This window comes from Xyrauchen texanus, chromosome 36 (genome assembly GCF_025860055.1).
Source record: "Xyrauchen texanus isolate HMW12.3.18 chromosome 36, RBS_HiC_50CHRs, whole genome shotgun sequence".
NCBI classification, from domain to species: Eukaryota; Metazoa; Chordata; class Actinopteri; order Cypriniformes; family Catostomidae; genus Xyrauchen; species Xyrauchen texanus.
This window is the reverse complement of record NC_068311.1, coordinates 9,438,482-9,450,958: the sequence shown is the minus strand read 5'-3', so window position 1 is coordinate 9,450,958 and position 12,477 is coordinate 9,438,482. Positions and strand designations below refer to the sequence as shown.

Here is a 12,477-nt window from a genome sequence, read left to right as displayed (position 1 = left end):
CACTCTAGATGGTAGAACACATATGCTCACTGAGTACTTTATTAGGAAAACTATGATCCTAATAAAGCACCCAATATGGTTTTCTGCTGTTTTCTGCTTCCTAGCCAACTCAAGGTTCAACATGTTGTGTATTCTGAGCTGCTATTCCACTAACTACAATTGTACAGAGTGGTTATCTGACTTACCACAGCCTTTCTGTCAGCTTGAACCAGTCTCCAGGCCATTATCCATTGATCTCTCTGATCAATGGATAATGGCATTTCCATCTGCAGAACAGGATGTTTTTTGTTTTTGGCACTATTCTGAGTAAACTCTAGAGACTGTTGTGCATGTAAATCTCAGGAGATCAGTAGTTACAGAAATACTCAAACCAGCCCATCGGGCACCAAATATCCTGCCACAATCAAAATCACTGAGATCACATTTTTCCCCATTCTTTTTGTTGATGTGAACATTAACTGAAGCTCCTGACCTGTATCTGCTAGGCATGTACAAAAAAATGTAACTTTTACTCCTGTAAAGAACTGTTTATTATGATTTTGAATAAGTTTAACCCCTAACCAAAACTTAACCATAAAGCCAAACCCCTTCAGGCCCGCATCTAGAACGGTTACATTAGGAGGGCAATAACATATTACGGAGGGGAATCGACGGGATGCGCATTTGTATTCTGTCGACGAGGCAGGGGGCTCACGTGTCTTCAGTTCCAGCACATTTCGTTAAGGTTAGTACCATTGACATTACAATTCAACCTTTTGCTTCACTTGGGCTTGAGGGCAAAAGGTAACCCCACCCACCCCAGCACTCCCTAGATCCGGCCCTGAAACCCTTACTCAAACCCTCATGTGTATCATAGAAAAAAGGAGAAACAATGGGAGTATGAATGAGCATTATTGCAATATTTCCTATATTTAACCCCAAACCAAAAGCTAAAACTAACTATTAAGTCTAACCGCTACCCAAACCTAACCATTATATTCACAGAAGAGGAACACACATTACAAGTAATAGTTATTTGTAAAGCATAAATAAATATGGAGTAAATATTGGGTAACCAAATTTCCATTCTTAAAATTAAGTGTTTGAGAGGAGCCTACAAGAAAATCTTTAATAAAAACGGACCTTTCCGCCACCATTAACTCACCCTCATTGTTCAAAATCAGTATTACATTTTAATCCATGAAACAAAAGACTGATGGAAGAGAGGCTCATGTTTGTGGCTGTCTAAGTGCCGAAAGCACACATAAAAGCACCATTAAAGTAATCCATAACAGTTGTGCCTTAGATTCCAATTCTTCTGAAGCCATATGTCAGTGTTGTGTGAGGAACAGACCGAAATTTAGGTGTTAATTCACCTTGTAACTCATTTGAAACTGGTGCACACGCAAGAATAACCTTGTTTATATGAGCGCACCTGACATCAACATTATGGGCTGTCAAGAGCTGCGCACGCAGGATGCGCTACAGTGCCAGACAAAAGTTTAAACAAGTCAGAAGAATCTGCGCAGATCGGTTCTTATGTGTATTTTCACTATTTTTGTTGAATGTGTGAAAGTGAAAGTGAATGAGATTTGAGGATGGGTCAGTCTTCCGCGCTCCATACAGGTCGCCCCCCACACTTTGAGAACCACTCTGTAGTCCAAAAAGATTTGTTTTCTTCAAAAAGCTAGCAATACAATATACTGCAATACTAATTTATGCTGATCTACAAGCATGCTAGTTTGCTTTTGTTACAAAACTCAACTGTGTCTATAAGTAGATTTTCCAATTAGCAGTGTACTTATGAATGGCATATTTACTGTATGTAGAAACATTTTTGAAATATCTCTGGTTTTAAATACTGGATTGGGTTTACATCTACATTCCATCAAATCTCCAGCGTTCAATATTTTCAGCATTTCAGCCATATTTTAGGCCATGTGGCAATAGATGACAACATTCCACAGATTTATGAATAACCAGAGTGTCATTGCTCTGGTTGTGAGGCTAACTCACTCCTATTTTTGTGACAACATGATGGGTTGGTGACTTCCCAAGGAGATTCTAAAAACCTCAGTATTGATATTTTCCCTCATTTCTGCTTAAGGGGTTTGTAGGTTTCGAGATTCATTGCAACACTTATAGCAGGGGCCTTTAGATGCACCTCTGACACCAGCTGAAAACACCCACTGTTAAAATGATCAACAGGACTTTCAAAAGGATATTTCTTCTAGTAATGAAAATTCCGGTATCATTTACCCTCCCTGAAGTCATTCCAAACCTGTATGACTTACAAACACAAAACACAAAAGAAGACATTTTGGAGAATGCAGATCGCTCTTTAACATGCAGTTAAACTAAATGGGGACTGGAGATTTCAAGTTTAAAAAAGGATGCAAAAGCAGCATAGGACTATAATAAAGGTTGTCCATACATTGTGTGCGCTATATTTCAAGTTCTTCTGAAGTAATTCGAGAAGCTTTGTAAGAAACAGACTGAACTTTTAATAGTATAATAGAGGTTTGGAAGGCCATGAGAGTTTTTAAAAACCTCAGTTTAAGACTTGTGCTTTCATATGTGTGTTGTACACACCACACATCATTCGTGTGCGGATGATGACAGTGGATGATGTGGGACGCTCATAGTGATTCATCGGCTTGTGCTTGTGATAACAGAAATCTGTCAAGACCCTGTTATTTCTGCAGTGTAAATCAGTGTCTCCCTGTGGTTATCAGTGTGATATTGTCATTGCCAGATTGCAGAATGTTTACGTGTGTGTATATGACCTCAGTGGTATTCGGAGAAGAAAAACGTGGCACATCAGGAATATTTGATAGGAAGAATGCAAGTGCAAATTAATTCACCTTACAAACACACTCCAGCCTCACCTGCCTTGACTTGCTCAGTCGATGGGCAAAATCAGAGAGCAAATTCCTTCTACTATAAGGCAGCAATAGACATGGGCTGTGATGGCCAAGAGCATCAAGTAGGTAGTTTCCATAAATGTGGTGCTTTTATGTCACATTTCTTTAAAACACAGACCCCATATTATCTCTTTATATGATATGAAAGGTTCATTATACAGTAGTTATAAATCAGTAATAAATCTAGATCCAAAGGCAATATTCTCTAATTATTCATCCACATTATGGGAGATTTAAACATGATAGCTTCCCATAGAAAAGAAAAACAAAATCACAAATCAGATCTCATGAATGTCTCAAAGTTTTCTCCTAAACAGCAATGACAATTAATGGAAAGTGAATGGAGATTTTTGCTTACAGTAAGTCTCTTGCTTTTCAAAATTGTCTCTTGGGAAAAGGACCCCATAGCATAATCTCACATGAGATCTCCTCCATCAGTACACTAACAAGCACTTTAAAAAGATTCATTTCAATCAGACAAAAACAATAATTTGACATTTTAAAGTGTCATGTGAACATTTAAATTTTTGAAAGTTGGACAAAGAGACCTAGGTCAGGTGAATGTAGTTTGTATTTGTTCAACACTACACAGTTAAGGCACAACTGGCCTGTTTCTCATTATTTGAAGCTGAAACTCTCAAAATCTCAGCTTGATGGCAAAATCTTTGCAAAATTATATTACATGGTTTCTTACACCTACTGTGGTATTTATGAGGAGAAATGTCCTCTGAGTAGCACTATAAGCAAATTTTACTCCCAAACAGATGAGCTTTTTAAAGGTTCAAGCACAACGCTCTATCAGTCGAGCTACCGCGAAATTCGAACACACTCAAACAAGCTTGTAAATGTAGTTGGTTATATAATGCAAACGTTCGTCTTACAAGCCATGCACTATCATGAGCACTTGTATGGCATTGTGTGATGAAGAGTGAGAAAAATAATTGTTTATGTATTTTACTTGTGGTTTGTATGAAACTGAATAAAAGCAATTGTTGTTGTAGTACCTATAGTGTTCATTTCACAAGGAAACTGCCGAAATGCGTACAGTGATCCATGCAAAAATAATTTAGCAAAAATGTGGGTACAGTAATTGGATTCTGAAACCAGGTTGCAAAATCTGCAATTAAAAGTCAGACAAACTGAATAGAAACAATTGGCTTACTGTCACTTTATGACATTCAAAAGCACAAGCACAAAATTTCAACAACAAAAAAAATATATACTACTTCTAAAGGAATAATTCTACATCTTTCAAAGTTCCAAACAAAGACATGCCCACAAATTGCCCTTAATTAGATGTCAAACTGGTTTGAACCAAATGGCAACCTCTAAAAGTCTCATTTGCAGCGCTGTAAGGGCTGCATGGAATGCAAGGTTATCTTTATATTACCAACGAACCGAAGAGTTCCATCCTTACCATACTGTAAACACAGACAGGACTTTTGAGTCATGTTACCATTACAAAAACAGCAAGATTAAGACATAAGCCAAAATAATTCCCATGTTTGGCAACACATGCACATCCAAATGGCTGAATCTCACATTCCTTTTGAATCAATAACTGTAGCACGAGAGGTCAGAGGAGGTCTCTGATTATCTAAGCAGCTGATAACTTCAGCTTCGGCTTCTGTTGAGTTCACAAAGGCCGTGCTTGTTTGAACATGTAAACAAGCACTCACAGCTTGTAACACGCTTGAATTCACCCCACAATGTCTCTTCATCAAAGTATGAAGTGGTTGGCCACAGGAAATTCAATTTCAGTGATCAGCTTTACATTAAGCTGCCCCATGTGGCCAAGGTAAAGATAGAACCACATGGTTTATGAATGAGGGGTCTGCCTTGGTCATAATTGAATTTGCTTTGAAAATCATATTTAGGTTGTTGATTTAATTTGCACAGAAGACGTTTCCCTAGATGAGTAAAAAGATATTCAGAGTTAAATGTGAGTAATGCTTGTGCAAAATGCACTGCCACAATGTTAGGATGTTGTGGGTGGTTGATTGGGCAATGCTTTGCACTAGGGTGTTCTAGATGGTTGCTAGGTGTTTGTGTACTCGCCCGAGTCAAAAGTGCCCACTTACAAGTCTCTTTATATTCAGGACTCTAGATATGGCTCGGGCTCCACCATTGCAAGTTCAGGATATTTTTCTCTTCACAATTCCTGCTTTAAGAAAATATTATATATACAAATGTATATATTTCTGTGCAAGACACCCTCACTTACACATAACGTGTTGAATAACCATTATATGGCAATGACTGCAGTATATATGCTCTATCTGTGCCTCTAAGAAGACTGATGGAAACATATCCTCTGTGTGTTCCATCAATGAACTGGAAACATTCCTTTCAGGTGTTTCAGTCATGGGCGAGTAGCTCTGTGTTTTGTTTGACACTGATAAAACCCTGATAAGAGTAATGTCATATCAACATTAAACCAAAGGTCACTGTTTCTACCACCATATGGACATTGTGAAAAAATTCTGTCACAGTAGAAAACAGAACAAGGTGACTTTCAGGCGTATAAAGGCAAAGTTATGCGGACTGAAGATAATCGACTGTTTTGAAAATGAGGGCACTAGATTAAGGAGGTATACTGTATCAAATATTTATACTATAAAAATGTACTAATTAAATGTATCCAATTTATTCATTGGGCCCATTCACACTTTGCATTAACATGCATTTTTCCACATGAATGAAACAGGTTACCCAAAAATGAAACGCTTTCATCATTTACTCACCCTCATGCCATCCCAGATGTATATGACTTTCTTTTTTTTTTTGCTGAACAAACAAAGATTTTTGGAAGAACTCCTCAGCTCTGTAGGCCCATAGAATGCAAGCAGATGGTGATCAAAACTTTGAAGCTCCAAAAAGCACACAAAGGCAGCATAAAAGTAATCCATAAGACTCAAGTGGTTTAATGAATGACTTCTGAAGAAATCTAATCGATTTTGGGTGAGAACAGACCAAAATGTAATTCATTTTTCACTGTACATCTTGCCACTGCATATAGGCACGATCAAGATTTCAAGCCCTATTACACTTCCAAGTGCTTGACAAATGCGCAGAACGTTAGAAGGTGATAGGAAGTGTAATCGAGCTTGAAATTATGATCGCCAAGGAGACTGCTTAGTGTGAAAAAGCAGTTACATTACGGTTCTCATCCAAAACTGATTTGATTGCTTCAGAAGATATTAATTAAACCACTGGAGTCATATGAATTACTTTTATGCTGCCTTTATGTGCTTTTTGGTCACCATTCACTTGCATTGTATGGACCTACAGAGCTAAGATATTCTTAAACAAGGCTTAACTTGTGCATTTCAGATGAGAAGCATAATTAGCACTTGCAAAGTGCAGAAAGTGATTCGAATATCATTAAATTTGCTTCGCTGACCCATAATTTGCTTTGGTTTCTGCCAAACAATGTTCAGTGAAGGAAAAACCCTAACTGTCAAAGTGATGAAAAGCATTGGCGTGTTTTTAAAATTTGCTAAAAGACAGAGAATTCTCAGTTACCACCACCACTGATGTAATACTGTATGTAATGTTTTCCATTTTGCACTGGTAACTTACTTTGATTGGATCTCTATCTGATTACAGTGGAGACACATTTGACTGCAAGGTGTAAATGCAATCAAGCTAAATAATTTCCAGATTCTATCTGGATATGAAACACGTTAATGCAAGAATGTAACGTAAATGGCGCCAAAGTCAACTAGTGTAACCTGTGCTTAATGAAATTCTGCCCCCAGTGGCTGAAGCTGGAAGTGTTGTACAACTTATCCAGTATCCAGGTGAAAAGTTTTTTTTGGCATCAAAAAAACAAAAAACAATTGTATTTGTATTTGTTGTAAAGTATGTATTACTGTCAATGATACAATAGGAATGCACATTTTATTAACTCTACCCCTAGCCCAAACACCAACCCTAAACCTTAATGTCAGTGGAGTAAAAATTTAATTTTGGAGCGAAAAAGCAGCCTCAGTGTCGTGCTCACCATTGTTTCACAAAAATGTATGATGGGGGAAGGCGCTGTCATCAGCAGAATGGGGTTCATTTCAGGGCATATTAACTTTTGCAAGCAATATGCCGATTTAAGCAGCTCTGAGCTTTTTTTCAAAACATCTTTTGTGTTCTATGGAAGAAAGAAAGTCATAGGGGATTGGAACAACATGAGGGTGAGTAAATGAAGACAGAATTTTCATCTTTGGGTGAACTATCCCTTTAACTATCTTCCACAACATGTCACTGTGAGTGCTTCCAAATAGAAACATCTAGAACAGCAGAACATGGTGCATAAACACACAGCCTGACATACTTGTTCTGCACAGTCGTTTGAGAGGCTGTAGAAAGGCCTGGTGGGGGAGGCATTGAGATGCAGCATGTGCGAGACTGAGGCGGCTATGCCAGGGGATGAGTGCCAAGAGCGCAGTTGTACCAGCACCTGTCTGTTCTATTGTTCCTTCTACCCAACCAATCACACTCATCTGCACCAACTGAACGAGACAGCTGCCCCTCTGTCATGTGTATCTAAGCAACAGCGTGACTCACCATTCCTAATGAGTGAACAGTTTGATCCCAAACCTATATAAAACAAGATGTTAGCTGAGAAGAAGAAGAAATAAAGAGTTATTTTCTGCATTGAATTCCATGATCTGTAATATTGTGGTAAATTGATTGCTTTTCACAGGGTTTCTTTACGAGTTGGGTAGAAATAGTTTAGGTGACTAGAGTGAACCTGGTCAGTGAAAGAAACAACTGCACCTGAGACCACATTTGAGTTCCGCATTTGAGATCGTTCAACTAGCATAAACAGTTTTATTGTATAAAACACATACGCAGTGATACATTTCAACACTTCCTCTCAAACATAGTAACTGTCTGACACCCTGTCTCTCTGAATTCAGTTTATTTTTTTTCTTCTATTCTTGCAAACACACAAACATAACATTTCCATTATTAAAAACCCCATGAAATGGCTTGACAAGTAAAGTTTTATCTCCTGTGTTGGCATAAATCCTATTGAAACAAGAAGTTGTGATGCAACATTTTTCAAAATAGCTTATAGCCTTTAGTTTACATCACAGGCATGAACCATGTTTTGCTACTTGCTAATGCTAGTCAGAGGAAGGTGGAATTAAAGGGATAGTTCACCCTAAAATAAAAATTATATTATCATTATTTTACCCTCATGTTGTTCCAAACCCGTATTACTTTTTTAAATGTTTTTTATGGAACACAAAATGAGATGTTAGGCAGAATAAGCCTCTGTCACCATTCACCATGCATCTTTTTTCCATTCAATAATATAAATGGTGACTCAGAATGTCAGTCGCTAAGATTCTGCAAAAAACGAATTGCCAAGTAGGGCTGGGCGATATTGAATAGTTACGATAAAATCTAGATAATATTGCTGACGAAGTAAAATTGACCAATATAGCCTACTGAATATCACGATGATTTTAATGTGCTTTCATTTGGCCATTAAGTTTCATAAAGAGCTCATCAGTAGACTAATTTCACGATCCGTCAGGGCTGCACAATTATCAACATGGCGAGTAAAGACAGATATACCAACCCGTGTGTGATTCAGAACAAACCAGCGATGCGCTGATCTGTGTGCACGTGCATGGTGGCGCTCTCAGATCAGTTCACGTGCACTGTGAAATCAAAGTAATGCAGGTTCAAGCATTTGCGCAATTCCAAACATTAGTAACAGTTACAAGTTATTATACAAATAAACAAAAGCGGCACAGAATAACAGAAAAGGAGGAGATTAAAGCGTTTCAGTAAATGCAGAACATTGTAAACTTTCAAATACACATTGCCTTTGCTGTGTCCAAATAAAAGCTCCCAGGTGAATATGAAGTAAACAGGACAGAAATATATTACTTTTGTAAACGCAAATCTAATAATCTGAATAATAATGATAATTCAATATTATATTATAATAATCAACCTGACGTGTCCCACAGTAACAATTTAGTATTATGCAATGTTCAACTGGGGTTTCAAAAATAAGTGAGTGAAGTAGTTTTAAACAGTAAAAACATTTGATCGTAAATAATGCCTTTTATTAAGCTTCTATATATCATTGTGCATAAAATATAAATACAAAGTACAGATCAATAAATTATTGAATTTCTTTCTTCCTTGTGTTTAATGAAAAACTAATGATTAGATTTGTATTTAAGGTCTTTAAAATATTTAATCTAATTGGCTTCAATGGCTGTTTGGATTAAATGATGATAACTCTGATGTAAAAAACTAAAATTTAATAATATCATCATAAGGCTGAAAAATATTGAGATATAATTTATTGAGACATACCGCCCAGTCCTGTTTCCAAGCAGCCTTTTTTAAATGATGCAGTTTTTACTTTATTTTGAATATTCAATGAAGCTGTGTGTGAAGAACCACCAACACAAAGGTCACTACTAAACCAAGCAAATTCCTATTGGCCAACCAAATTTGAACTCTTGAAGTCCGTTGCACGAATTCCCAGTAAGATGACTATTTTACTCGCAAAGGTAATTGTGACCATGCATCAACATCTTTGTTCCTCTGAAGACAGAAATTCGTATTGGTTTGGAGAAGTATGAGGTTGAGTAAATAATGACAGAATTTCCATTTTTAAGTGAGCTATCTCTTTAAGAGGAAGGAAATACTCATTCTAAAGAGCATTATTTTGGAAAACTTTTAGATGCTCCCTGAGAGCAAGATGAGTCATCTGTATCTTGGTCTGTTCAGTCAGAAGACAAAAACAGTAAATTTTAAGAGTAGACTTGCATGCAGATGGCCTCAGTGCTAATAGACATGGACTAAAAACCACAATTTTGATTTCATAGAGTCTGAAAAAAACTGCATCATTTCACAAGAGTTGCATGCATGGTGACCAGCTCTAAATCTAAGAACAAAAATTGATAGTTACACAGAGATATTGATTTCGACTTCAACCAGCCGCACACATACCAATGATACAATATTTAACATGCTCAGATTTGACACACCCATGACCCACCACTTCTGTTTAGTTTCACCAGTCTGACAAAGAAAACCTACTGTGTCTAATTGTAAGGCCCTGTTTAAACATCAACACAAAAAGAAACACTGCTTCCCTAAAAGACAGATCACATTCACTATAATGATACTGTGTGCAGCTTACCGTACTTCTTTGAAATTACAGTTTGATTTTGTCGCAAATCTCTTCTCTTGACAGAAATCTCTCCCCTGTTTAGTAACAATGAAGTGTTTAAACTTGACATTGTGTCAAAAGCAGGGGACCACCTCCTTCAATCAAATACATCCCGATTACTGTGTGCAAATGTGAGTGTGTGTGTGTGTGTGTGTTTACACAAAGAGGAGGGGAGAAGCATATGGGAGATAAGAAGTCAATGAATATAAAAAGGGAATACACTGGGGACCTCTGTCACATGGACAAGGCGCTCTGAGCAAGTGCAGAGAGGAGGCAGAGATTAATCCAGTTTTTGAATTAAGGCAAGGCTAGGAGGTCCCGGACCCCCATCAGAACAAAGAAATAAATACATTTGAGGTTACATTTAATCAAAAAATAACATTTTTAATACAAGTAAAAATCTGTTGAATTATTGCCCTGACATAATAGGATTTTTTCCTATATCCATCTTTTCAACGGTAATTCAAAACATCATCAAAATACATTGGTAAAAAGTAACCACTTATTATGTTTTTATTATTACTTATTTATATTTATTATTATGCAACCTGGTTGGACAGCTCTGACCCAATACGAACACTGGATTATCAATCTTACTATCCCTTTGCAATTAGAACAACCTAAACAAATATGTGTTGTTATGTTGGTATCTTATAGAACCATACAGAAAACTAACAGAGGGAGGTCACACACCTCATTAAAGCACCCTCAGCCAGTCACCCCATCACAGATTAAACAATACTTGCATGTGTGCGCAGAAAGTAGATGGCTGCAGCAAGAGCCCTCTGGTGCATAGCAATAGATATATTATGCAGTAACCAAGCTCATTTAATTACACATTAAAAAACCTCAAGATCAAAACATTACTATATAAAGATTGACACATCATAACTGTGGCATAACACAAAATAAATTCGGAGTAATAGCAGTATTATGTAAAAAATGTTTAATTCAAAATTGATTTTTTGACCCGTTGTGACCTTTCACCTTTGGACTTTCTGGATATAATGCAGCTTTAAATAGATTTTTGAACATATATATGTGAATATTATATATATATATATACAGGGTTGGAAGGGTTACTTTTGAAATGTATTCCACTACAAATTACAGAATACATGCTGTTTGAATGTGTGTTTGAATGGGTGAATGTGACACAGGTCAAAAAGCACTATACAAGTGCAGACCATTTACAAATTTTTGATCCAACGTGAATTTTCTTGATAATAAAATATGATCGTGTCTGGTAACATGCATGTAAATTGACTTGAAATAGCATTTTAGCTTAGCGTAAAGCTGACAATTTACTCAAGGTTTATTTCTATTTCTTCTGCTCCAAACTTACTTCAAACTTAATTCTCTGTCTGCTCGTATGAATGTAACACATCATAAGAAAGTGTTTCACCACTGTTCAAATGCACTTTGGATCGCATCATTTACGTGTATAAATGTTTTCCATCTGAAAGGACTAAATATTAAATGAAACAAATGACAATAAAATGCAAAGTAATCTCTTCAGTAATTAAAATACTTTTTGAATGTAACTGTATTCTAATTTCCAATTATTTCAATTGTAACTGTAGTGGAATACAGTTACTTATATTTAGCATTTTAAATATGTAATCCCATTAAATGTATTCCGTTACTCCCCAACACTATATATATTGAAATTAGTGGGAAGGAAAGGATTTATTGCAATGTACATGCAAAGTTTACAAAGTAGAGATTTATTTGTGAAATAGGCAAGTACTCAAATTGTAACTCGAAAATATACTGTTGAATTTCTACAAGCAGAATAAATCAGAAAGTGTTGTAATATAGTTGAGATCAAATAAATTGCCCAAAGGTATTGAAATAAACTGAGTCATCATTTACCAAAGTTTACCAAGGTTTTTAACTTACTTTTTTCTTTAAAAATGATGTTAATTCATTCATATTCAGAATGTAGCCCTTTCTCCAAATCATTGCACTTTAGGACCACAACAAAACAAAACAAAACAAAAGATTTTCATTATAGGGGGTCTTTTGTGGTGTTGTACAGTAATGAAGAATTTATGCATTTTTAATGTTGTTTAATACAGGTAAAAAAATGACCCAATGGACAAAAGGAAGGAGACGTTTCTTAAGACACTAGGAGGTTTAATGTGGGTCACATTGTATGGAGCTAATTTATCTAAAAATACAAAGGTCCTAACCCTTTCCCTAATCCTAACCCTAACCCAAAAAGCCCCATATCTCTGGGAATAACCATGTAGGTAACCTTAATTACAGAGATACCAAAAGGAAAGCTTGTTCTTAACCAAAATCTAAAAGGATATTAAGTTATCTTTCTGGAGTTATAGGTACTCCAACTTTGGAAAAACAACACAA

At 36.4% G+C, this 12,477-nt stretch overlaps 1 protein-coding gene across 1 annotated transcript in view; it reads right to left on the bottom strand.

The window, feature by feature from the left end:
- The window catches only part of LOC127629918 (stAR-related lipid transfer protein 13-like), a 132,340-nt gene extending 122,133 nt beyond the window's left edge, over nt 1–10,207 (bottom strand). Inside the window, exon 1 of the mRNA XM_052107227.1 lies at nt 10,078–10,207. The gene's annotated coding sequence lies outside the window, so the exon portion shown is untranslated. The remainder of the gene's footprint in view (nt 1–10,077) is intronic.
- Nucleotides 10,208–12,477: the final 2,270 nt, after the last annotated feature.